The 27,247-nt window shown below is 35.8% G+C and overlaps 1 long non-coding RNA gene across 4 annotated transcripts in view; it reads right to left on the bottom strand.

Moving 5' to 3' along the window:
* LOC107649907 (uncharacterized) overlaps nt 1–26,526 on the bottom strand; it is a 141,211-nt gene extending 114,685 nt beyond the window's left edge. The window contains exons 1-2 of one of the 4 annotated variants that reach the window (XR_008913977.1): nt 25,808–26,519; nt 25,226–25,325 (exon numbers count right to left, since the gene is read on the bottom strand). This is a non-coding gene — a long non-coding RNA (uncharacterized LOC107649907). Of the gene's footprint in view, nt 1–25,225 lie in introns of all 4 variants that reach the window. The other 3 variants (XR_008913976.1, XR_008913975.1, XR_008913974.1) reach the window with 3 other exon arrangements.
* Nucleotides 26,527–27,247: the final 721 nt, after the last annotated feature.

Here is a 27,247-nt window from a genome sequence, read left to right as displayed (position 1 = left end):
TGTATGAGATAATATCTATGAGTTTTTAAAATTCACCTTTTCTAATCAATAATAATTTAGAATATTTTTCATTTGATTATTATTAGCATCTTTGATTTCTTCTGAAATTTTTCTGGTCATATTCTGTTTATTTTCTGTTACTATCTGTTCATTCTTTATCAAAGGGAAAATACCAAGGAATGCTTCATATTTTTATGAATTTGGCTCAATTCCTATGTATTTTATATATTTGAGAAATTAAGCTTTTTCAGAGAAACTTGCTGCCAAAAGAAATTCCCCCATCTTCTTATCCTTCCTTTTCATTGTAGCTACAATACTTTTATTTGTGCCACATTTTTTTCATTTAATGTAATCAAATTTATCCATTTCCCCCCATGATCCTTTCTAATTCTTCTTTGATCATAAACTCTTCCCTTTTCCATAGGTCTGTAAGATAATTTTTTCTGTGCTCCTTCAAATTGTTCATTATATCACATTTTTGGTCTAAATAATTACCCATTTTGATTTTATCTTGGTATATGATGTGCGATGTTTGTCTATGCCTTTTTTCTGCCAAACTTCGTATCAGTTTATCCACCAATTTTTTGTAAAATAGTGGATACTTGCCCCCCAAAACTTAGTTCTTTGGATTTATCAAACATGAAATTATGTTGGTTATTCATTGCTGTGTAATATATGCCCACTCTATTCCCCAATTCAGTGCTATATTTCTTAGTACCATATTGTTTTCATAATTCTGGCTTTATATTATAGTTTGAAATCTAGTACTACTAGTACTTCCTTCACATTTTTTATTCCCTCATTATTCTTGATGTTTTGTTCTTCCTGATTAATTTTTTTATCTCTCTGTTAAAATATTTTATTAGTAATTTTATTGGCACATCACTGAATAAGTTAATTAACCTAGGTAGAATTGTCATTTAAAAAAAAGTTTGGCTTGGCTTACTTATAAGCAATTAATATTACTCTAATTGTTTAAATCTATCTGTATTTTTGTGAAAAAATATTTCACATAATCCCTGGGTATTTCTTGGCAGGCAAACTACCAATTATATTGTCTGCAGTTATTTCAAATGAAATTTTTCTTTATATTCTTCCTGCTGGGTTTTACTGGTAATATGTAGCAATGATGATGATTTATGTGGGTTTAATTTCAATCCTGAAATTTTTCTAAAATTTTAAATTATTTCAATAAGTTTTTAGTTAATTTTCTAGAGATCTCTAAATATACAAGCATATCATTTGCAAAGAGTGAAAGTTTTGTTTCTTTACTGCCTATTTTTATTCCTATGATTTAGTTTTTATTGCTGTAGTTAGCATTTCTGTTATTAAATAATTGTGATTGAATATCAAATAATAGTAATGATAATGGGCATTCTTGCTTCACAACTAATCTTACTAGGAAGGCTTCAAGTTTACCCCAGTTATAAATAATGCTTGTTCTTAGTTTTAGACAGACACTACTTATCATTTTTAAAAATGTTCCAATTGGTTTGCTTTCTAGTACTTTTAATGAGCATGGTTCTGATATATTTTCCAAAATTTTTTTTCCACAACTATTTATATAATCTTATAAGTTTTGTTTTTTCTTGATATGGTTAATTAATCTCATAAATTTCCTAATATTGAGCCAGCTCTGCATTACTGGTATAAATTATACCAGGTTTGATCTTTGTAATATAATATTAATTTTCCTTGCTAGTATTTAACTTTAACATTTTTACATTTTACATTTACATTTAACATTTAACATTATCAATTTTTGTGACTGAATCATGTAAAGTTGAGAAAATGATACACTCCTATTTATTCCCATTCATTTTTGGATGTCTATCATATCTGAATTTTCTAAGATTCTATTGATTTTAACTTGTTTTATGTTTATTTTATGGTTAGATTTATCTACCTCTGAGAGGAGAATGTTGAAGTGCTCCACTATTATAGTTCTACTGTCTATTTCCTCCTGTAATTCATTTAACTTTTCCTTTAAGAAATTATTATACCTTTTGGTACACATATGTTTTTTATTGATATCACTTCATTGCCTCTGGGACCTTTTAGCAAGATATAGTTTCATTGCTCTCTATTGTGTCTATTTTGACTTTTTCTTTGTCTGATACCATGATTGTCTCCCCTTGACTTTTTCCTTTAGCTGAAGCATAATGGATTCTACTCACGCTCTTCATTCTTTATTCTTTGCATGCATTGTTTTTCCAAGTATTTTCTTGAGCATTATGTTGGAATTTATTTTCTAATCCATTCTATCAGTTTCGTGGGTGAATCTGTCCCTTTCACATTGGCAGTTACTATTACTAACCATAAATTTCCCTTCCTTGTATCTTCTTCTGTTTATCCTAATTTTTTTCTTTTCATCCTATCCCTCTTTCAAAATTGGTTTTGCTTCTAACCACTGCTGTCTTTTATCTTCCCTCCTTTTTGTCATAATTCCCTTTCTCCTATCCCTTTCTGCTCCTACTTGTCTATTAGGTAAGATGGATTTCTATACACATTGAATATGTTTATACATGTCCTTCTTTGAACCAATTTAGATAAGAATGAAATTAAAGCATTGTCTATTCCTCCAGTATTTTCCCTTTCACTGTAATGGTTCTTCCTTGTGCACTTCTTTCATGGAAGATAATTTCCCCCAGGCTTTCTCTCCCGTCCCTCTTCTCCCAGGACATCTCTCTGTTCTCAACTCTATTTTATTTTTTGTAATCAATACAACATAATTAATTCACTCCTATGCCCTCTATTTATTTGGCCTATTTATCTGCCCTAATAATGATAAAGTTCTTAGTAGTTACATGTATAAACTTCCCAAATCATGATTTTTTTTTCATTTTTGCCTTTCTATGCTTCTCCAGTCTTGTATTTGAAAATCAAATTTTCTATTCAGAACTTTTTTTTCAAATCAGGAAATTTAAAAGCTCTGTATTTCATGGCATCATTTTCTGTTTTTGAATTTGAGTCTTGATCTTCCCCTGTTACAATAGTAACTTTTTAGGGTCAGGATATTTGGTTTTGTTTTGTTTTGTTATTTGTTCATCATTCTAATCCATTTTTTGACTGTGAACTTAATGTTAAAAATGGGTTCTATTCCTGGTATTTGGAGGGATACTCTCCCAAGTTTCGGTTTTTTTGGCACTGTTCTTTTCAAAGCTAGCTCTGGATTGTTTTGTTTTGAAATGTTGGTGCTTCCAAGATGTTGTCATCTGAAAAAAGCAAGGTCACTGCTCTTCTGATCTTTGGTCCATACCCAGAAAAAGCCTCTAATACTTTGTTACTTCTAGAAATAATGATTCCTCGAGACAAAAATCAGTTCTGTTGCTCAGGGTCCCTCGTTCTTGACTGGACATGCTCCTCTTTGCCCTCAAAAATTATCTTAAAATGGATGGATGTAAAAGAGTTGCCAAAGAGCATCCAGTACAACACCCAGGAATAGTACGCATGTCACTTGCAATTGCTTTCTGACAATTTGCCATATCCCTTTATTATCTCTGGCTTGAGAACTCCTAAAACTATTGCTGCTTCTTTTGCCACCATTGAATCCCACTACTGGCATTACATCCATATGGGTTCTAAGTCAGATTCCATGCCAGTGTCATTGATCTCTTTTTTCTGAACTCCTCAATTGTCTTAGGAGGAAAGAATGTCTCACCTTGATTTTTGTTGGCTCTACCATTATTTTTAAATGGTTTGGAGAAGAATGTTGGGAGAGTTCAGTTATAGTACCTACTTTATTCCCCAGAAGTCCCAATCCCTTCCTGTTAGAAAAAAGAATGTGTATGTGTGTGCACATGTGCTTTGGATCTTTGGCATCATGTTAAGAAATCAATTCCCAACATAAATATTTTTAAATCATCTAAAAAAAAGAAATCAATTCCCAATTTAAACACATATAAATAAATATATCTATATAGGGGGATGCATATTTCTTTACTGAGTTAATCCCTAAAATTCCATATTATTTGAAGTCCTTAATAATTTTCTCTTCCCCTTCCCCCAGGTGAAGCTATTTATTTTGATCATTATGGTTCAATCAAATATCCTATTATTCATAACCAAAATAATCTGAGGAAACAAAAAAAATGACATTTAACTAACAGCATTATCCAGAACTATCAAGGTCTTTGGGGGTAGCCAAGAAGTACATAATCTTTATTATCAAATATAAAATCCACATACTTCTTTGACTAAATCAATTGCATAAAGAAGGATATGAGGCTGGAAATTAATTCTTCTGAAATGTTGTTACAGTATTTTAGTGGCCCACAAGCTCAACATAAGTCAGGGAGAATTTTTTTTTGGTCAATACCTGTGATTTCATTGTTTAAGGAAATAACTTGTTTATAAACGCTCTATGCTAATTAAGACTGGGGACTAGTTAACAATTTTAAATTTAGAGACATTCCTGGTATACGAAGAGGTTAAATGATCTTACCAAGATTCATACTCTAGTACATATTATAAAAAGAGGACATAAACTCAATTTGCCATGATTCTGCCATGGACAGCCATCTAGTCACTCTGTTATATCATTTCACTTGATATTTTGACATGTCAATTAAAAAATTTAAAAAAAGCAATTTTAAACTTAATTTAGAGAGTCATATGACCAAAACATGGTAAAACATCATTTTGATGTATTCATACCTGGTCAAAACATGGATTATTATAGTCACTTCTGGGCACTATATTTTAGGGAGGATATTTTTAGATTCAAATGTGTCCAGAAAAGGAGATCCAAGATAACTCTTCCATATCATATCATGTAAGGAAGATTAGTTGAAGGAATTAAAGATGGTGGTTGCAACAGAAAGAAAATGAATTAGTTGTGTAACACAATAGTTGTCATCAGCTCTTTGAAAAACTGTCATGTAAAAATGACACAAAAGTTGTACTTGGCCAAAGAAGGCATAACTAGGAAGAAAAGGTGGTGGTTATGTATAAGGTAGATTTCAGTTTATTGTAAGAATAACAATACAAATTACAATCATTTATCCATCTAAAATTGGAATGGTGTTTTATAAGAGGAAATTAGTGTTGATTCATTGGAGATCATTTAGCAGGGACTAGATAATTCCTTCTGGAGCTGTTGTAGATGGATTAGTAATTATCACTTTTATTGGCAAATTGTATGAAATATTTATTTGCATATAATTATGCTTAAGGTTGTGATAATGGATATCTATATAATTTTCCCACTTGAGAGTATATATGATATTTACATGATCTTTCTGACAATAACTATAGATCATGAAAAATCTCGATCTCATACAGATTGTTTATCATTTATATGCTTCACTGCTTCCCTTTGATTTTAAATATTAGCACATCTATTCCCCCAATTAATAAGTTGCCAAAAATATGAATAAAATTCTCAAAAAGTCTATAAAATATAGTATAAAATTATTTATAATAATTGCAGAGGTCTGAATTATGGATGTGGGATATTATAAATATAGTATCATCAAACAAGATTAATGTGTATGAGTGACTTTTCCGGAACTACTCTCTTTTGGAAATCTTTGTTACAAAGAATGCCAAGATAGGTAGAAAAAGTGGCAGAAATAAACTCAGAAATCAATACAAGCTTAAAAACAAAAGGTATAAAGAAAAATAAAATTGTTATCATAAAAGAACTATAAATGTGGAGGTAACCTCTGAATACATTTTTTTTTCCAAATACAATGTCTCTCCTTAGCTCAACCTTATCAATGATTGAGTGGTTCCACATCACTGAAGTTTCTAGACAACTGAAGTTTATAATTTTAATATTGAGTACATGTATATGTATTTTGAATATTTTTTAATGAAACATATTTAGAGAAGGCATAAAGTTAATATAAAATTCTTACTTGACTCTTTGTTTCACAAGTTATCCTAGAATTTTAAAAAGGACTATCATATGCAATGTTTTTTTAACTCTTACCTTTCATCTTAGAGTCAATACACAGAACTGGTTGATTATAAGACAGAAAAGCAATAAGGGTTAGGAAATTGGAGTTAAAAGACTTGCCCAGGGTCAAACAGATAAGACATCAGGGTTTTTTTTTTTTCATTTTAGTGAAGGAAATAAATTAAAGCACATATTTTAAATTCATTTCCACCCTTAAAATAAGTCTCATTATGGGGGCAGCTGGGTAGCTCAGTGTATTGAGAGCCAGGCCTAAAGACGGGAGGTCCTAGGTTCGAATCTGACCTCAGATACTTCCCAGCTGTGTGAACCTGGGCAAGTCACTTGATCCTCATTGCTTAGCCCTTACCACTTCTGCCTTGGAACTAATACACAGGATTGATTCCAAGATGGAAGGTAAGGGTTTAAAAAAATAAGTCTCGTGAAGAATATATGTTTCAAAATAAGATCTTTTGAGCTATGTTGATATATTAATGTTGTCTTCTTCTCTCTTCCCTATCCCATTTAATTATATTGTTTTCTCAGAAATCAGTAGTACAATGGTATATCAATCCATATTTCATGACTTAAAAATTGTTTTTGCTTTCCTTTTTAGCATATTAATTCATTTACTAAATGCCAGAAAAGTTATTTAAAGAAAAATGTTTATTTTTTCTATGTAAGCATTTAATTTTTCCATTAAAGCACACATACACAAAAATAGAAACATCATTAAATACAAACTTTCCATAAACATCCCCAATATCTTCAACCAGTCCTCTGTGCCATGATCTCCAGTCCTTTCGTTATCCTATTCAGCTCCTTCTACTTGAAGTTCAATTTGTCATCATCTTTCCTATAACGTGACATCCAAAACCAAAAAGGTTTCCAGTTAGAATAGAAAGCATTGAGATTATCTTCCAATTGTATGCTTTCTTCCCTGCAATATAAATTTGAGTTGGCTTTTCTGGGGGCCAGATTTCATTGCTGACTTATTTTGAGTTTTCCATCTTCCCCAAACCCTACATCTCTCCCATAAAATTGTTATGTACACATTTTCCCCCAACCTTGGTTTTACTACAAGCTTTATTTGACTCCGAGCTCCTGGGATTGCTCTTTGAAATTATAAAGAGTTTCATGATTGTGCAAAGAGCCAGAAATATTGGTGATTCCATTTATATTAAAAATACAGGGACCCCGTCCTCCTTTGCCTCAGTTATTTCTTCTTCTCTGGACTATCTTAAGAATCTGGGAGGAGGCAGCTTCCTCTATTCCCCACCCTTGATGCCAGGTGGTCTTGAACAGGTCCTATTCGTTCTAGGCAAATGAGTCTAGGTTTTTGTAGCTGTTTTTCCTAACATTAGACGAATAAGTATCTATTCTGGTATAGACATTTCTAGGCTTGCAGGTGAGCTAGCTGCTAGGTTAGCGATTTCTGGAAGTCCCAGGTCCTATATAATCAGAACTAACTTTGGGCCAAGGAAAGCGTCCTCATAAACAAGACAATTACCAACAAGATTTCCACAAGTCTGGTCCATTTCCCCAGAAGCTACAGACTGGGAATTGTTTAGTTAGTGCAAAGGCAAGGCAAAAATGCTCAATCTTCTAATGAGGTTGAAGTATAAGCCACAGAAAGAGAATGTAAGAGTAATTGTAAGTTAAGAAAATCTGCTTTGAGTTGGTCTATTAATGCATTTTGTGAGCCTTTTGATCTACTAACATTTCTTGTGTGTGTCAGAATGAATGAGTCCCATTCCTGATTAATAGGATTCATTGTGTACCTTGTTTTTCTCTTTTTGAGGAAGTACTAGCTCCGGGTGAGGCTGAACCTAATTTTCATTTTCCCCTTTGGGTGATGAGGTTGAAGTTAAACGGAGTAGAGAAAGCCATAAAATGGAACCTCAAATGTATCTCATTAGAAGCCAAATTCCAACAGAATTGAATCTAAGTGTTTGTCCAAAGCAGAGGGGCTCCTTAAAGAGAGAGTGGGTGTTATAGCCTAGTGACACATATAAAGAACTTGGCAAACATTACCGAGCTATGTAAATATGTTATGGTTATTATCATACTTAGGTTTGAATTATTTTGTTTTATTTTATTTTCAGAATATACTCTGGGGGAACATAAAAGAAAGAACCCACCAGTGATAAGAATTCTGAACTCTTCAGTAGACATATGAGCTGTGATAACATAATAGCATTTGGGATGAACTGAATACAGATGCCAAGTCTATGACTGAAAATTGATTTTCAAGATGCTTCCAATGAGAAAATTATTAACTGTTTGTCATTGGAACAATCAAACCTTCATGGCTTCTAACTAAAAAAGGCCAGTCATTATTTGCCTCAATATCAAGGCTACTGGTGCTTACAAACACCGAATCTTCATCCCCAGTGAATCACCGAGAGAAAAATTGATGGGAAATGTACCAAGTTTTTACTTCTAGAAAGTTTTAGAATAAACCCTGGAATAGGATTTCACTTCTGAAAAGCTTTCCATTATATCTAAAATTTATACCTTCCATAACAAAGCTTTGGACAAAGCTTCCTTCGGTGTTCAGCTCAAATGTTTTTTTTTCCTAAAGGAAGTCAACCTTATCGGTAGTTGCTAATGACTCTCCCCAATACCCAGCTATTGTTATATATAATTGCCATTTGATTTGCTATGTACATGATACAGACACCACCACCAAGTTCCAGATTGTTTCATTATTCTTTTTGAACTCTCAACATCCAGCATAGTATTATCGTACATAGTCAGTATTTAATAAATGTATGATAAGGGAATGAATCAATGAATGAATAGATTACAAAACCTAATTCAAGTGTTATCACTAATTATCATGTGAACTGGGACAAGACATCACATAGAACTGCATAATTTGATAATTATCAAGATTGCAATGAGATGAAGATGTCTAAATGTAAAGAGGAGGATGAGCAGAGACATTATTTTTTGACCTGCAAAGGAAAAGCTCCCTACTCAGCTTTCATCACAAAGAGGCTCACTCAAAGAAAGTAACTGATTTTTAATTTTTATAAATATATACATTAATACATTTTAATAATAATTTTCTGACATTGGGAGATCCATGTTCTCTCCCTCCATTCTAAAACCCTCCCCCTTCCCCAAGACAGTAGGTTATCTATTATAGTCTGTACATGTGTAATAATATAATACATATTTTCATGTTCATCGTGTTGTGAAAGAAGGCACATGTCCCTTACGTCAGAGAAGAACTCACAGAGGAAATACAGTAAAGAATGACATCCTTCAATCTGCACTCAGACTCCATCAGTTTCTTCTCTGGGAGTAGAGAGCCCTTTCCATCATGACTCCCTTGGAGTTGTCCTGCATCCTTGCACTGATGATAATAGTTTATTCAATCACAGTCAATGATGCAGCATCCTTGCTCTTACTGGGTACCATGTTGTTCTAGCTTTGCTCACTTCACTTTGCACCACTTCCTATGAGTCTTTCTAAATGTTCATGAAGTCATTGGTTTTTTGAAGATTTCATATTGAGTATTTTGAGGTCCAGGATGACAGGATAAAAGTTACCACACTGGCTCTTTGGTAAATGCAGAATCAGAATTTGATACCACCAAGAGTGTGTGCAAAAGAGTGTTCCTTGAGGTTGCTGTTGGGCTGCTAGGTAAACTACTGAATGGAGTGCCAGGAAAGAGCCTGGCAGATCCTGGGAGCTGTGCCACAGTATTGCATTTTATTCTACTCTCCTTGTGTTACAATGTGGAGTCTATGTTAGGTACTCAAAGGCATTTGTTTCTTCTCAGGTCTGCATTTCAGGATGCTCCAGCACTACCATACTCAGCACTATTTATATTGGTATATAAAAGCATAAAGGCATATGAAGGCCATCGGAGCAGACTGGATCTGAACTATATCAGTTATATTCTGGTCCTGAGAGACGGTGTCTCGGGAAAGGAGGAGAAGAGCCATTGGATGTATTTCGCAGATCTCCCCAGACATCAGGGAGACAGCTCCTCCTTCCCCAGTCTGATGGCAAGGCTTGACAGAATTGAATGAGTAGATGGGTGAGAAAGGGCAAATAAAGAACTTAACAGCACATACTAGGAGGAGAGTGGTTTAGGATTAGGCAGTAAGAGCTTAGAAATAATTTTATTCAGGCCCATCATCATCCTTCGGATGAGGAAACTGAGATGCTAAGGAGTGAAGGGAATTGCACGATATTATATGAGAGAATAAGTCTCAAAATCAAGATTTGAACCCATATCCTCTGGTGCACAATTCCTCCTCATAGTGCTCTTCCCACTGTGCCATCCAGTCAGAGTGATAGCCCCTGCCATGCCCACTGTGCCACTTCAGAATTCAATGATTCAATCCTTGAGCATTTTCTAGACCAGGGAGTTCTTAACTCTAGCAAACTGGTAAAAATTCTGTTTCTCTTATCAGAATGTTTTCTAAATATGTAAAATTAAAGTCATAGGATTACAAAGGAAATCAATTATGTTGAAGTTGCCAAAATATATGTATTTTAAATAATAAGTTCATAAACCCTGCTCTTAAATCCCAAAGAAACTCCACTTCTGAATCCTTGTTTCTTTTCAATGTATCACCAGTCTACTAGGACTTAGGTTTTTAACCATGACTCATCCTTTGACTCCTAACACCATTTTTCAGTGCATTGCCAAATCTACTCTTTCCTACTTCTATGTTATCTCATCTCTGAGCCTCCACTCCATTCATCGAACCATCATTCTTTTTTTTTAATTTATTTACTTTTAGGCATTTTTTCCATGGTTACAAGAGAGTCCTCATTCTAATTTAGACTTTCACCACCTTTCACATGGGCTATTGCAATAGTCTTCTAATTGTTCTCAATGCAACAAGCTTCTCCCAAAACCAATCTATATCCTTCACTAGGTTACCAAAGTAAATTTCTTAAATCATAGGAACGGAGTTCACTTAAAAAAAAAATAAACTCCAGCTGCTTTGTAAACTCAGCTGCCTGGCATTTAAAGTCCTTCAAAATCTGGCCCCAACCAAAGTTTTCAGCTTTATTATATTATTATTCCATTTCCTAACCCCTATGGTCTAGTTAAACAGCCCTCTTTGCTGTTTCTCACACTCATACAAAATCAAATTTAAAATATAAAAACATGAAAAGGGAATTAAACCATAATGCTATCAATTCATCATAACCTTGTAAGGAAAATAGAATAGATTAATTCAGAAACAATTCACTTTCTATTATTGTTTTTCTATTGTGCATGATGAATATTTTCACCAGAGAAGCATGAGTCCTATGGAAGTTATGTTCAATGTTATTTGATTTTCATATCTTTCTATAAAAAATAGCTTATAATTCAACTGTTTGCTTAGTGGTATTGATTAAATTAAATGAATACATGTTTGTTTGTTAATATTATTATTTGCAAGTATGCTTAGTTCCTCAGGAAAAATACAGGGATTAAAAAATTAATGAAACATATTTAATCATATATTATGATTACTTTTACTAAGAAAGAGAAGTTTTGTACCATTAAGGAATAAAATGGAAATGTTTTAAATTTGTATTTAATAATTCATACTTTTAAATTATATTTTATTATTATGGAAATATTATTTTAGTGCACATATAGAAATGTTATTTTAGTGCACATATTTTAGTAGTAGATTAATATAATTTAAAATAAATATCTAAATATCAAATAGTTTGCTCAGACATTTCTCAAATAGCTTGCTCCTCCCTCTTCCTTTGCTCCACTTTCCCAGAGGTTCAGGTACATTAGCTGATACACCACTGATTACATAGAGGGTGGAGTGCATCTTGTCATTGGATGATAGAGTGGATCCCTTTTGTGAATCCTGCCCCAATTGACTAACAACCATCTAAGAAACAAAAGAAAACAATAGAAGGTTGGCGAAAAAGAAAATTCCTGCAGATGTGGCCTTGGAAGGTCAGCTGCAGAACATGGAAGTCACTGATGCCTGATTCTAGCCTCCTCAACTCCACTTGCTTTCATCTCTGCTAGCCTGGATCTCTAAGACCCTGCCTTTATAGCAGGAAAACTTAATAGCAGCATAGATTCACATTTGTGTAGGAACTTAGAAATGATCTACTCTGAATAGCTCATTTTGTAAATGATGTGATGAAAATGAGGATCAATGCATACAGAAATATGATTTGAACCCAAGTCCTTTGACTGCAGAAACTGTCTTTTTATTTGCTGATGATTAGCCATTTGGTTAACTTGAAGACCAAAACAATACCTTGGGATCTGTAAACTTTTTAAAAAGAAAATTGTCATAAGCATATTCCAATATAATTAATTTCCTTTGTAACCTCATATATTTTATTTTATCCATTTTAAAACATTATTCTGAGAAGGGGCCCATAGGCTTCCTTCTTGTATAAAAAAGGCAAAGGATCACTATAATAAAGGCTATTTTTATGTTGCTCCTTCCTGATCCTTCTCCATTTAAAGAGGGCATCTGGGGAATTCTCCCCATCAGGGAATTCCCACCTGGCTACTTTCCTAGATTTCATCATCTCCCTTAATCATTTTGCAAGTTGGAATCCCACCAGAAATTCTCCCATCCTAAGAACATTTCTTACCTGGCTGAAGGACTTCACCATGCCCCCCTCCCACTTCTTTTCAACTTCTATTTAATGTGTTGTCTCCTCATTCAATTTTGAGCTTCTTGAGGGCAGAGACCTTTTGTCTTTCCTTGTATCTCTCTAGTGCTCAGCACTGTGACTGAAGCATAATAAACATTTAGTAAATAGTGATTGCCTTGGTCTCCATGATGTGTTTATTTCATGTCAGTGAGTGGGGAGTGAATTCTCATTTATTCCAGTAAAATGTAAACATCCTGGAGGCAGCCTACATTCCATTCCTTTTTAAAAAGGTTACATTTGTAACACACACACTATTTGCAAAGTAGATGCTTAATCAATATGTGATGGAATCAATTAAAATGAATTGGTTGAATTTAATTCAAAGGTGCTTATGTCTCCAGTCCTGTTAGGTTTGTAGTTTATTTGCTTCCTGTTTTCACATACTCCAATCCACCAATAAGGAGAATAAGCCCTGATAAAAATCCAACTCCCCACACCCAGCCTGCCTGAATGCTAACAGCTGAATGTACTTTGAGATTCTCATTTTATAAGGAAGATGATTGAAGAGTGAGATGCCAGGTGGGATCAGGTTTATAGAACCAGCTCCCTCAGAGTGCTTCAATCCAGCTTCTTAGAACAAGCTCAACAAATGATTAAGTAGCAGGTAAGTCAATACTTTGGAGGCAACATATTCTATTGGTTGCAAAGAGGGTATGAAGAAAGAGTTAACTTCAATTGATTGGTCCTCCAACTTTCACACATGAAAAATAAGGACCGTTAATTAGATGATCTCAATTCCCTTCCAGCTCTAAAGAGTATACAAAGGCAAAACAATTGTAAATGTAGATGGTTATAAATTAGAAACTTCTATTACTAGCAAATGTCTAATGCAACTGATGCAGCTTATCTTATTTGTGATCATGGAGGGTCTAGCCAATTGTTACTACTCATACTAGTTACTTGTGGTTTAAAAACGTATTTACATTACTATGAGGCTTGTTTAAGGTATGTTAGAGTTTGCTTGGTTTTCTGCTTTAGGAAGGGATGAGAGGTTAGAGTCAAATTAAGAAACACAATGCTAAATAGTAATAATATGGAAATAGGTCTTGATCAATGACACATGTAAAACCCAGTGGAATTGCTTGTTGGCTATTGGAAGGGGAGGCTGAGAGGAGGGGAGGGAATGAACATGAATCATGTAACCATGGAAAAATACACTGGGCAGCTGGGTTGCTCAGTGGATAGAGAGCCAGGCCTAGAGATGGGAGGTCCTGAGTTCAAATCTGACATCAGACACTTCCCAGCTGTGTGACCCTGGGCAAGTCATTTAACCCCCATTGTCTAGCCTTTACTACTCTCTTGCCTTGGAACCAATACACAGTATTGATTCCAAAATGAAAGGTAAGCATTTTATGTGTGTGTGTGTGTGTGTGTGTGTATAGGTGTGTGTATATGTATATTATATATATATATTCTTGATTAATTAATTATACTTAATTTTTAAAAAAGAGAAACACAATGCTAGCTTTTTGGATCTGGAAGAAAACTCAATAGGGCTCTACCTTGATCCTTGTGCCAATTAGAAATTTCAAAAGATGAGGTAAGAAAATCAATTTGTTGATCAGTCTTTTGATAACCAATAAGTTAATCAATCTCTCTCTCTCTCTCTTTCTCTCTCTCTCTCTCTCCCCTCCCTCCCTCCCTCCCTCCTTTCTAACTCTCAACAAAGACATTTCACTCAGAGTCTTGTGTCATTAAAAACAAATTTGGCAACATATTATTCAGCCCTCCCCTAGAAAGTCCAAGATAGCTCTACTTGATTAATACTTAATAAGAAAGGGGGCTTAATATTTTAGTCTCCTAATTCCTTCATGATGATGGGAAATCACATGCCTGATCCTAAGATGCCAATGTCCAGATGAAAAAATCAGGTTATGCCTGATTAAGGACTTTGTCTAATTTATGTCAATGGAGAACCCAAAGACATTGCTCTGCTGCCCCCAGACCTATTGGGCAGAGACTAGTTTCTGTTTATTAGAAAAGATGGACCTCACAAACTCAATCACCCCAATTTTAAAAGCTGCTTTAGAGTAGGGAATGTGGTGGTATTCCTCGGATTTCCAGGAAAAAAAGAAATGAGGAAAGAGGTGATCACAATTAGAAAACTATATAGAGCATTATTTAGAAATAGAAATGATAGGGCATTAGAAATAAATCTTCTCACTTTCTTCTTTCACATCTGTCCTAAGGATCTCCTTCTCTCCACTATTATAAGCCACCACCCTAAGGCAGTCCTCATCTCCTCATCCATAGTCTTCTAAGTGGTCAGTCTCATATCCCCACTGTCATGTCTTATGGAACATAACCCTTTTCATCAAATTTACCAGACATATCCAATCTGTATTCAAGTGTTGTCATTTCTCCTTTTCACAATATCTTCCCTATATCCTCTTCTCTCCACTGACACAACTACCCTCATTTCCTCCTGCCTGCATTATGGTCATCCCCACCTAATTGGCCCCCTTGCCTAAAGTCCTTCTTCACTACACCCAACTGCCAAAATGATCCCCTGAAGCTCAGATCCAGGATGCCATTTCTCACAAGAGCCTACCAATGATATGGAGGGGTGACTACCAAGTTTGGTTTGGCACTTAAAGTTCTCCAAAACCTGGTCCCCTTGTGTCTCTCCAAGCTGCTCACATTTTACTCCTCTCCAGACCTTCTAGGATCCACTAACTGGGCTTTACTCATTTTCCTCCAATATCAGCCTATCTTCAAGTCTGGAACACTCTCCCTCTTCACCTCTCTGCTTTTCCTTCAAGACTCAGCTCAAGCCTGACTTTCCACCAGAGGCTTTTCCCAATATCTCAGGCTCTATTATACCCTAGACTGCCTTCTCTTCTAAGATGTACCTCCCAATTGCGAGTCAGCTATGGGAGGGGGAGTGGGAAGTAGGGCAGGGAAAGAACATGAATCTTGTAACCATGGGAAATAGTCTAAATTAATTAATTAAACTTTCCCAAATTAAAAAAAATAATAAAATGTACATCCCATTTATACTGTGTAGACCTCTTAGATACACAGCCATGTGCACATTGCCACCTTTTCCCCTAGTTGATAGTAGGCAACTTGAGTTCTGGTCCTGTTTTTTGTCCCTCTCCTTTGTATCTCCATGACTTAGCACAATGTCTAGATCATAATACGTGTTTAATAAATTCTTCTTGTTTTGGCATCATTTGACTTAACTCCTGCATGCCTAAAGTCAAGAGGACTATTTTGGAAGCAAAAAAAAATGTCCATATATAATCTGGAGTTATTGAAAAGGGTCAGATGGCTTCTTCCAGTGGAACTGCCCAGTTCTTCTGACTTCCTGTTACAGAGAGGAAGGCAAGCTAAGGTGAAAGAAAGAACATTGAAAACAAATGTGAATCCTGGCCAGACAGCCTGTCCAGGTAAGAAAAAACACGAGACAGTTATATAAGGATGTTTGAAACTTTGAAGGGAAGAGATTTTGGAAGCATACAAATGGGTCCAGAGACCCATACTCCTTCATTCTGCATCCTTTGTCATGCCAATAAAAAGGAAATGTTCAGTTTCCAGGAAATATATCAATACGGAGGGTTCCTATTCCAATCCTTGACCTTTAAAATGAAGAATTTAAGCCTACCTAAATCAAATCCTGATTAAACATGTTGAAAAGCACAGACTCATTGTCCTTGGATGCAAGGGGCAGAACAAAGAAAAATTAGTACAAGTTGCAAGGTGGCAAATTTAGGCTTGACAGCTTAAAAAAATAACCTCTGCTAAATGATGCAAAGTGGAACGCTTTCTTGGGAGTGAGCGGATTGTCCATCATTAGACTGATAAAGGCTTGACTATCTCAAGCTGCTTTCACTTTGCAGCCCAGGATAGGGGTTTCAACTAGCACATCCAATTTTTGCTGAGGCCCTTCCAAATATACCTTTTCACCTGTAGGCTATTTCATATTCCCTTTAAAAGAATATCTGGCAGATATAAAATATGAAAGGATTTCCTTCTCAGCTCCCCAAGGCCCACACAGATCTGCTTCTGACTCTGCCTGAGTCAACAAAAGGTATTAATGGAAATACTACAAGCCAGCATGCTTAACACTGCCAAAGTTCACAGAAATAGTCCAGGGATAAAGAATCCAGCTAGAAAAGCTGAAATTTCAGCGCCTCTTTGGGGCTTTTGAAAACTGCAGAGGTCATTAAGTTTAGCCTTTTATGATACTCTCTGTGCTACGTTTCCCTCTTAGTTAACCAGTCAGATCAGATTTCTGTTGTATTCTCCCGCCTGCCCCCTCCACGAACACCCCCCCCCAAAGCATTTTCTGATGAGTGATCACTGGACACCTTCATGTTCCGCTGCTCTCTGGTGAAAGGCTTGGCTTTCCTCTTTTGATGCTTTGCACTTCACTGTCCAGTTAAGCGAATTATGAAATACACGCAGTGTCATGCTGTCAGTTCTCCTCAATAATAGAAACATCCTATGGACCTCCTGCAACTTCTCAAAGTGAGAGGAATTTGAAATAATAGAACTGTGCTGCTGCTTTCACCTCTTTTGTGATTTATTGATGGTTCCTGCCCTAACACCCAACCTGAGCAGAATCCCTCTTAAAAACAAAATTAAGCCTAGGAGTTAGAGCAAAACAGTGGGAGGTTCTGACTACCACATCCTAGACCTAGAACATCATTTTCAGTTTTTAATTTTGAATGCTGGATAGTTTCACTTTCCCAAATCCTAAATTTTTCTTTGGTATTTTCTTTTGTCCTTCCTTTTGAAGAGACAGACAGAGACGAGAGAGAGGGAGAGAGGGAGAGAGGGAGAGAGGGAGCCACTTGAGGTTTAGCTAAATTTGTTAGGGTGATTTATCATTAATCAATCCAGGCCAAGATCTGGTGAAATTTGGAAGCAGGAAGTCTATTACAGGAAGAATTGTTGAAGTAAAGGCAAAAACAATGCCCCATCCTTGGATGATTCTGGCCAATAATTCAGTAGTTTCAGGAGGTAATGACATCTTAAAGACCAAAGTCCAAAAGAATAGCATCATGGGTGCCATTGAGGACCTCGAAGTCTGTCAGTTGAGTGGTACATAAACATTTATTAAGTGCCAGATGCTGGCCTAAATATTGGGATACAAGGAAAGGTAAAAGAAGGTCTCTGCTCCTAAAGAGTTCACAATATAATGCAAAGGACATTATGAAATTGATGGGGGAGAATTAATTTTAAGAATCTGATATAAGGAAGACACATCTGTCTGATTTTAGAACTGGTAGAAGAGAATCATTTAGGGTTGTAAGAAAGCAAATTTAAATCTCAGGTCTTAACCATTGTCAATGTTCAGTGGTTTTTCATGTGTCCAACTCTGAACTCTCATTTGGGTGTTATTTGGCAAAGATATTAGAATGGTTTATCATCCCTTCTTCAGCTCATTTTACACATGAGGAAACTGATGCAAGCAGAGTTAAGTGATTTACCCAGGGTCACACAGCCAGTAAGTATCTGAAGTTGGATTTGAACTCAGAAAAAAGTCTTCCTGACTCCAGGCCCAGCACTCTATCCACTGCCCCATCTGTATGCCCCTTATTTTACTCATTAGAAATATCCAATACTGGACTGACTAGGCTTGGAGAATGTTCTTTCATTAGAGGTCTTCCAGTAGACGCTGGATGGCAACTCATCAAGTATGATATAGGAGAGATTTCATTATTTTTATGAATAGTTTGGGAAAAGTATACAGTCAGAATTTTTCCTAATCTTGGTGTTCTGATCCTGATATGTGAAAAAAAAATGAATTGATGGACTTGGGATCTAATTGGTATAAGGCACTTTTAGAAGAGGAAACTTCTTGCATCAAGGTAAGTCAGTACCATTTCTTCAACACATGGTCAAAGATAATTACTTGTTCTGAGAAGGGAAGATCATATGGCAAAAGTATATATTAAAAGAGGTACTTGAACTCAGGTCTGCTGGAATCTGAGACCATTTCACTAGTTGAATGAATAAATTTTGATGACTGAGATACAAAATCATTACAATTAATTTCAAGAAGATGCTAAAAAATAGCATCTAATTCTGTCTTGTCTTATCTTCTCATCAACATAATGATATTTTGACTGGCATCAGCCCTTAGTGGCCTTTGCAATTCCAATAATGCCATTGCTGTCTAATTAAAATGGAATGGTCCTCAGTTAGGACCCCCCACCCCAGTGCTACCAAATGTTTGGAGGTGATGAAATGAACAGAAGCTGCTCACGGACACCTTAAAAAAGTAGGAGGATTCTCGGAAGTGCCAGACAAGAGAAAGTCCACAGACAGGGCTTCATCACACAACAACTGACCGACAGTTCCCATTCCTTCATCTCAGCAATGATTTCAGTCTAGAGAAGGAGTGAATAAAATGAGAATGTATGTTGCCACGGTGAAGCTTAAGAGTTACCATTTAAAATTTACTATTAAGGATAAGAGAAGATTTGTGAAAGATCTATGGATTTAGAAATGTGTTTAGACAGTAAGTTTTGGAGACTTTGGACTAGAATCAAAAAGCCTGATGCAAAAAAAATGTTAAAGGCTTTATGTGTACATAAAATAAATCCAGCTTACCCTCTCAGGGGGCCCTCTGGCTGTATAAAAGATGATGACAGTGATTATGAAAAAAATTGCTTATGGCCACAATTCTCCATTATTTTCTCATTAACTTTGGTTTTTAGGGAAATCAAAGCAATGCTTCATGAAAATGTGCTATATAAAGATGAGCTAAAATTTCTCCAAGCATTAAGATAAATTCTTTGGTAATGATTTTGATTGCTTCCAATGAAACTGAAAATTCAAATTGGTGTGTTATCCTGAGGTCATCTCACCCCTAAGCCCTGGGTTGGCTTATTCAGCCTTTTCTAATCCTCTGGTGAGTGAAGCCCTTCGAAAGACCTGGCTAGATTGCCCCCAAATGACTTTGGACTTATGATCAAATTGATCCAAGCAGTTGTTATCACAAAAAGCTGCCAGTTACTGTTAGAAAATTTCAAATGAAAGATTCATGGAGATTAATCTACTTGACTAGACTTTGGAAAAGCGGTTTGGGAAGCTCCCTTATTTTTAAATAATGCTGTCACACTTTCAATACATTTCAAGGTTCTCTAAAGTCTGGTATTAGCTTCTTATTATGAGATTTTTTTTTTTGGTATTGCTAATTCACGCCATGATTGTGTTCTGCCCCCAAAACCCCACTCCTCCTATCCTGAGACAATGCTGATAATAACACCTTAGGGTTACAGATTTAGAGATGGAAAGAGCCTTTGAGATTATGGAATAGAAAATCCTATTTTTACAGCCAAAGAAACTGAGGCACAGGAAAGTTAAGTAAATTGCCCAGTGTGAATGGCTAATGTCCGAAGAAGGATTCCTGAGTACAGCTCTCTACGTTTTATTCCACTAAAATTATCCCTATTTTAGACAGGAGAGAAACAAGGTGCCTTGACCAGGACCACACAGCTAATAAGTATGAAGGAAAGATTTGAATATCTGTCTTCCTAACTCCAGGATCAACACCCCCATGTACACATCCTCTCCCTGCCTCTGGCTAGCTTCAATATAACAAGCTCATTGATATTAACATATGAGATAAGATCCACACTTACATATCTCATTATCACTTCTTTAAAAAGAAATGTAACTGTGAACTATTTTCCCCCTTAAGGTTTAAGAAATTATAAAAGTTGTGCTAGATGAAAAAAGCAAGGAAGTGGTTCATTAGAATTACTAAACAGAAGATGTCATTAATTCCTCCAAATATAACTGATAGATTGACAAATAAATAATGAAATCTGACAGTATATTTGCTGATGGAGGGACATATCTAAGTGAGATTAATTTCTCACATCTAGATCTGTTCATGATACAGTGAGCATTCATAATACGAGAAGGCTTTTTATTTTCTGTTGGGTCCCGTCACTTTGGGAAAAGATAACACTAATGCTCAGTCTTGAAAGAATCTCAGAATTGTAGAGGTGAAAGTGACCTAGTCCAGTGGATCAAATAAGAAAAGATTTGTAAGGCACTTAACTCAACTGAAAGATTTTAAGCACTTAATTAATAAGTTTCCTTCTATTTGCCCCCACCCCGTTCAACAAAAATTTTAAAAAAACATTTATTAAGCATCTATTACATGAGAAGAACTGTTCTAAAGGTGGGGTATACAAACATAACCCAAAAAAAGACAGTTTCTGCCCTTGATGAGTTAATATTTCGATGAGGGAAGGCAATACATAAAAGACATTAATTACAAGATAGATACTGTTCTAAATGCTGGGTATACAAATTCAAACAAAAAAGGTATATGTCCTTGATGAGATAATATTTGGACTATATATTAAATATCTTTTATATGTTATAAATATATATATGTCATATTTTATAAAAAATAAAAATATTTGGATTATGTATAGTATAAAAGATATTTTATATAATTTTATAAAAATTTAAAAAATTGGATTATATGTAACATATAAAATATATTTTATAACATTTAATAACAAAGACATATTTGGATTATATATAGCATCTAAAAGGTACATTAAAATTAGGAAGCAAAGGGAGCTACCGATGAAAAAAGAATGGAAGAAAAATCCAGGGAATTTGAATCAGAAGTAGGACTCTTCCTCAAAATGGAGCTTTCTGGAGGATCTCATAGATAGGAGAGAGGAAGAAGGAAGTTTCAGAGTGAGAAGTCAACTGAGTTATGGTGGTTATTATAATCAGAGAAGCAAAAGCAGAGCCAGGAGAGAAAACTTTTTCATAGAAAAGGAAATTAGGGTCCAGGGAAAGGGCTATGGTTGGGAAAAGGCCAAAGAACTAGTTAGTGAGAAGGCTCGGACAAGAAGTCAGATATTTCATATCATTAACTCCCCTGAAATAGAAGGTGAACTGCTAAAGGGCAGGAACATTTTTCATTATTGTTTTTCACCCTTCCCAGCACTTGTCACCATTTTGGGCACACACTAGGTACTTGATCAATGTTTATTAAATTGAATAATATCTGTTTTCTGTTGAAAGTTAAAATAATGTTTCAAATTAAGAAAAATGCAATTAATACTGCATAAATTATTATACATTTCTGTGTCAATGAGTTTATATTGTTGGCAATTTTATGAGCTTTTAGACAAGATGATTGTTTTAAAAATTAAAATAAATTACTAAATACATGCTGCACTGCATTAAAAAACTGATATTGGCCAAATCTGTGAGGGGGAGGGAAGATGGAAGGAAGACAACAAGAATCATGTAACCATGGACATTTTTTTTTAATTTTAAAAAATATTGACATTGACAATCAATATTCACAAGTATGCATATCATTAGTCCAAATAAGACAGTAGGATAGGATTTTTTGGTCACAACTCACAAGTCATGTACAAAAGTAAATAGTGTCTAGGGACCAAAGGCTCAAAAATTTAGATTTAGAAAAGACCTTAGAAGTTGTCTATGGGAGCAGCCTTGGTAGCTCAGTGGATAGAAAATCAGGCCTAGAGATGGGAGGTCCTGGGTTCAAATATGACCTTAGGTACTTCCTAATTGTGTGACCCTAAGCAAGTCACTTAACCCCCATTGCCTAGTCCTTATTGCTCTTCTTCTGTGGAACTATTACATAGTAATGATTCCAAAACAGCCGAAAATTTGTTGTTTTTTTTTTCTTTTAAAGAAATTAACTGGTAGAAAAGCCTGATTAGACATGAGAAAACTGAGGCCAAGAAAGCTGATGAGTCTTCCCCAGCGTCACACACTCAATAAACAATGAAATTGGGATTTGAGGCAGGAATTACAACTCTAACTGCAAAGTGCTGGTAGTAGTAGTCTCTCAGTAACCGAGGATGACGATTGTCTTTGTGCGCTTTCATCTGTGATGTAGATGAGTGGGCACAAAGTTCTGGTATTGTAACTATAATAGTGGAGTCCTTTCTCCAAAAATCTCAAGTTCCTTAAGAACTGAAGCATTTTTTAGAATAATAAAAATAAGAAAGGAAGGAGGGAGGGAGGTAGAGAGGGAGGGAAGGAAGGAAAGAAAGAAGTAAGAAAGCAAGGAAGGAAGGAAGCAAAGAGAGAGGGAAGGCAAGAAGGAAGAAAGGAAGGAAGGAAGCAAGCAAGCAAGGAAGCAAGGAGGGAAGAAAGGCAGAAAGGAAGCAAGGAAGCAAGGAGGGAGGAAAGGAAGGAAGCAAGGAAGCAAGGAGGGAGGAAAGGAAGGAAGGAAGGCAGGAAGGAAGGAAGGACAGAATTTAAAATAAATTTGGCTCTTACAGATTACATAATATTAATACAGAAACACTGAAATTGTGTTTACTAAGGAGAAAGGGGTTGAAAATGTCATGACTTAACTTTCCCTTTCACCGGACCTTACATTCCCCCACATTTTACTCCCAGGACTCACCAACTGGAAAATCTCTCCTAGTATTTCCCTCCTTCCCCTCGTAAAGCAAAGATGGCAAGAACTGCTTTTTTTCCAAGTTCAATGCAAAATAACTGCTCAAGTCAGTACCAAATTCCATCTTAGGACTGAAAGCTCTAGACATTCTTCAGCACTAGACTTTTCACTCATAAAGAACTGCTTCTTTCAGCCCATTTTGTACCTGTGCAGGCTAGGATTGCCAGGTGAGCAGCGCCCTCCTCTGGTCTGAGCATTACATAATCCTTAAAACCATAGCACCAAAGTCCCATAACCACAGAATCATAGAGTTTTCCAGTGGGAAGAGAAGAATTCAAGATCTGGAAGGATTAAGTAAATTTCTCACTGGCATACAGTTACATAGTGACTTCTTCACTCTAGACATGTTGACATCCAATAGATATGGCCAAATTCTACCTTCTAACATCCTAGTCAATATAAATGCCAAATTAGGAGTCTCTATATGTTTTCTTCTTGCCTTCCTTTAATGCATATTATAATCAATCAATAATGAAACACTTAAGTACCTACCATGTGTCAGGCACAGTGCTAAGCAAAGGAAAAGACAATCCCTGACCTAGAGGAGTTCAAAATCTAATGAGGGAGACAACATACAAAATATATGCAAATATTGCTTCATAGAGGATAACTAAGAAATAATCAAGAGAGAGAAAGCACTTAAATTAAAAGGAAAGAGGAAAGCTTCCTGTAGAAGGTGCAATTTTACCTGGGGCTTGAATGAGGCAGGAATCCAAAAGACAGACATAGGGAAGCCACCTATCTATCTGTCTATAGTATATTAAAAGGATGCTAGTATAAAATCGAAGGAATGGTCATCATTATTTTTTACATATGAAGGGTAGATAATATATATTTTTATTTTTATCCATTCTTTATTCCCTAAATATCTAGAACAAAAACTATACAAATCCTCTTAGAGATACAGAAAATTATAACTTGTATTTTGAAAGACTTTCAGATTCGTTAGTATGATAGAGTCAAAAGATTACTAGATAAGATATGGAATCAGAGGACCTGTGAATCCCAGCTCTCTTCCCAATGGAGCTGTGTGATCTTGGTCAAGTCATCTTTCTCTGATTCTCATTTTCCCCTTCTATAAAATTCAGGGGTTGGAAGAGATAATCTATAATGCCCTTTCAGTTCATATTGTCTAAGTTTCTATGTTGTTACATATCCTCTTATAATACCCATATCATTGGATCCAAACATCCAAGAATAATGAGATCACATTGTCCTGAATTAGTTCTTACTCAAATTCTCCCCTCATTCTCAAGCCTCAACTACAAAGCAAATATACTCATTAATAAGATCAACTTTCCTCCTCTTAAAAGTTTAGAAATATCCATTTAAATAGCCCAGGAGGAATATTAAGCAAATATATGTAATATGCTAAAATAAACTTGTACATTTATAAAGAGAACTTCTGTATTCAGCAGAAGTTGAGGAACTCTAATTGCTATCTGAGGATCCCATCAAATCTAGTAAGTCTTAGTAAAGTGTGTTGATATCTTCATTAAAAAAAGAAGTTAGAATTTCCATGTGAGAAGAGATAATATTCAATTAAACCTGGAAATCCAGGAGAAATCTGTATTTGTGAAGCCTATTATAGGATTTTTAGATCTGGATGGTAATTATAATTTTTTTTTAATCCTGGCATCCATATTCCCTTGATAGATTTTTGGAAAGTCTATGAACTTGAATGGAGCAAAAAGAATATCGCTTCCTTATATACAATCCGTGATTTCCTTTATAATCAAATTATTTTTACATGTATAAAAATATTCTAAGAACTGCCATTTTGGCTTCACAGAATTACGAGACTCCTCCTCCCATTCTACAGGAAAGTAAGTCTCGGGGAGATTACATGGCTTGCCTAAGATTACAATGAAAGAGAGAGAGGAAAGGGAATAACTATCCATATAATACCTACTATGTACCATGCACTATGATAAGTGTGTCTTACAAATATTATCTCGTTTGAGCCTCATGCAAACCCTGAGAGATTTCATTATCCTCGTGTTACAGTTTTAGAAAGTAAGGCAAACCAAGTTACACAGTTAATCAGTGAGGCCAAATTTAAACTAAAGTCTCACTGACTTTATGCCCAAGATTCCTTCCACTGTGCCACCATCTGCCTCAAAGGCATTAAGAATCTGTCAGAATTTAAACCGAGGAATTTTAATGTTCAATCTGAATATTGGGTGAATAATTCAACTCAGATGCGGAAACATTTTCCATGAACTTACCTTGATCCTTCCGTACGCCCGCCTCTACCATGTGAGGCCTGAACAGTTTTTCCTTCAATGACACATTGCCCCAATCTTGGGAAAGAATGCACCTCAGAAACTAGTCAGGGTCAGAAGAAAAGGAGTTCTAAAATGAATGTCCATAATATATCGCAGAATGTCTCCCTCACTGTTTTCCAAATGGATTAATGTGTGTGATCTTTCAAGCAAAATATCACCCTCTCAGAGCTGGAAGAGGGTCAGGGTCCATTTTGCCTAACTCCAAACTCAATATTTCCTCTAAAACATCTTGGACAATTGTCCAGCTTTTCCTTAAAGAAATGCTCTTGAAGAGGGACCTGTCCCAGCAGATTCGATTTTTCGAAACCCATTGAAGCCACCTATTCATCCTTTGGCCAGCTCTAAAGCTGTTAGGTGACTGCACCTTCCACCTCATTTTCCTGCTTCTGCTCTTTGGGTCTCCCTAAAATAATACTAATCCCTCTTTAGCCTGCAAATACTTTGAATCTATTTTCATGTCCCCATGGAGTTTTCTCTGCTTTTCCCAAGTCATTCTCCCTCATGTAACACCAGTTCCCATACCTATTTTATCAAGGACTGACATAAAATGTGAAACCTAGAACTGGACAGAGTGGTTCCCATGTGGTCTAACTGAAACAGAATGCTGTGAGCCAGTCTACTCACTCCTCCTGCCAGCAAACGACTCCAAGGCAGCCAGAGGATGGTGATCAGAAGGTTGTCATAGATTTAGAGTATGAAGAGACCTTACATGTCATCAAGCCTTACCTCCTTCTGAAGCACACAGAGATTAAGTCATCTGCTCAGGCTCATACAGCTAGTGAGGCAAGATTTGAAAGCAGATCTTCCCAGCTCCAAGGCCAATGTAGGAGAATTCCCACCAAGCTGCCCCATTTTAAGAGCGTCCTTAGAGTCCCTGATATCCTCACAACATTTGAAACACACACTACTCTCTAGTAAGGCTCAATGCTTTCATTGTGAAGCTGATTTTGTTTAACAACAGTAGGGCTAGATCCTTATTTTTATAGATTTTTTTATTAGATTTGGCACATCATTGGACCATTTTAAAACCCTTTTGGATCTTGGTTGTCATGGAAAATGTTTCAGTATCCTTCCCAACTTCTGATGTCACAAACTGGAAAATCTACATATATGCCATGGAATAGGAATAAATGTATTTTTAACATCACTAGACTAGAATGTTAATTGGTTCCTGAATTTCCCCTTGAAGCCACATCAATCTGTTTAAGGCATTTAATCAATGCTTACTTTCTTTATTGGCATATACTCCAATGGATAGGTCTGCTAACAGTTCACAGACAAGGGCAGGTTTCTGAAATATGCTACTAATCACCAATCTTCAATCCAATAATATTCTTATATATATATGATATTTTCTTTTATCTCTCCATGAAACACAGTATTGGGGCTGCTAGATGATGCCACAGTTAGAGTGCTAGACTGAGGTCAGGAAGACTCAACTTTCTGAGTTCAAATCTGGTTTAGGAATCTTACTACAAACTGTATCATCCTGGGCAAGTCACTTAACACTGTTAGTTTTGACTCCTTTTCTGTAAAAAATGAGCTTGAGAAACGGGAACGGTCGAAGTCACTGGACAAGGGTAGTGAAGGCAGAGTGGGTGCCAAACCAACACACTACTGTGGGAGTGCCCGATGCAGTAAAGCATCAGCCTAAGCCCATCACAAGGAAAGCCAATGAAGAGCAGGCATGAGACCACCATACTTCTATGTGGCCTTAGGTGGTGATGTGGCAGAGTGCCTGAGGCAACACATCAGCGAACAGGGGATTAGCCTAACCCAGTTTCTTAGTTTAGAGCCTCAAAGCAGGTAGGAGGGGTCCAACTTCCCAGCAACACAGGATTTGGTTCAAAAAAGGTAATAGTTTTCTCATAATTTCCATAATTAAATAAAGTTTTCTCACAAACTGAAGTTGGATAAAACTCATAATCTGATAGAAAGGAAACTGAACTAGCTACAAGATGG

Source organism: Monodelphis domestica, chromosome 8, assembly GCF_027887165.1.
Source record: "Monodelphis domestica isolate mMonDom1 chromosome 8, mMonDom1.pri, whole genome shotgun sequence".
Taxonomy (NCBI): Eukaryota; Metazoa; Chordata; class Mammalia; order Didelphimorphia; family Didelphidae; genus Monodelphis; species Monodelphis domestica.
This window is presented reverse-complemented; position numbering and strand designations above follow the sequence as displayed.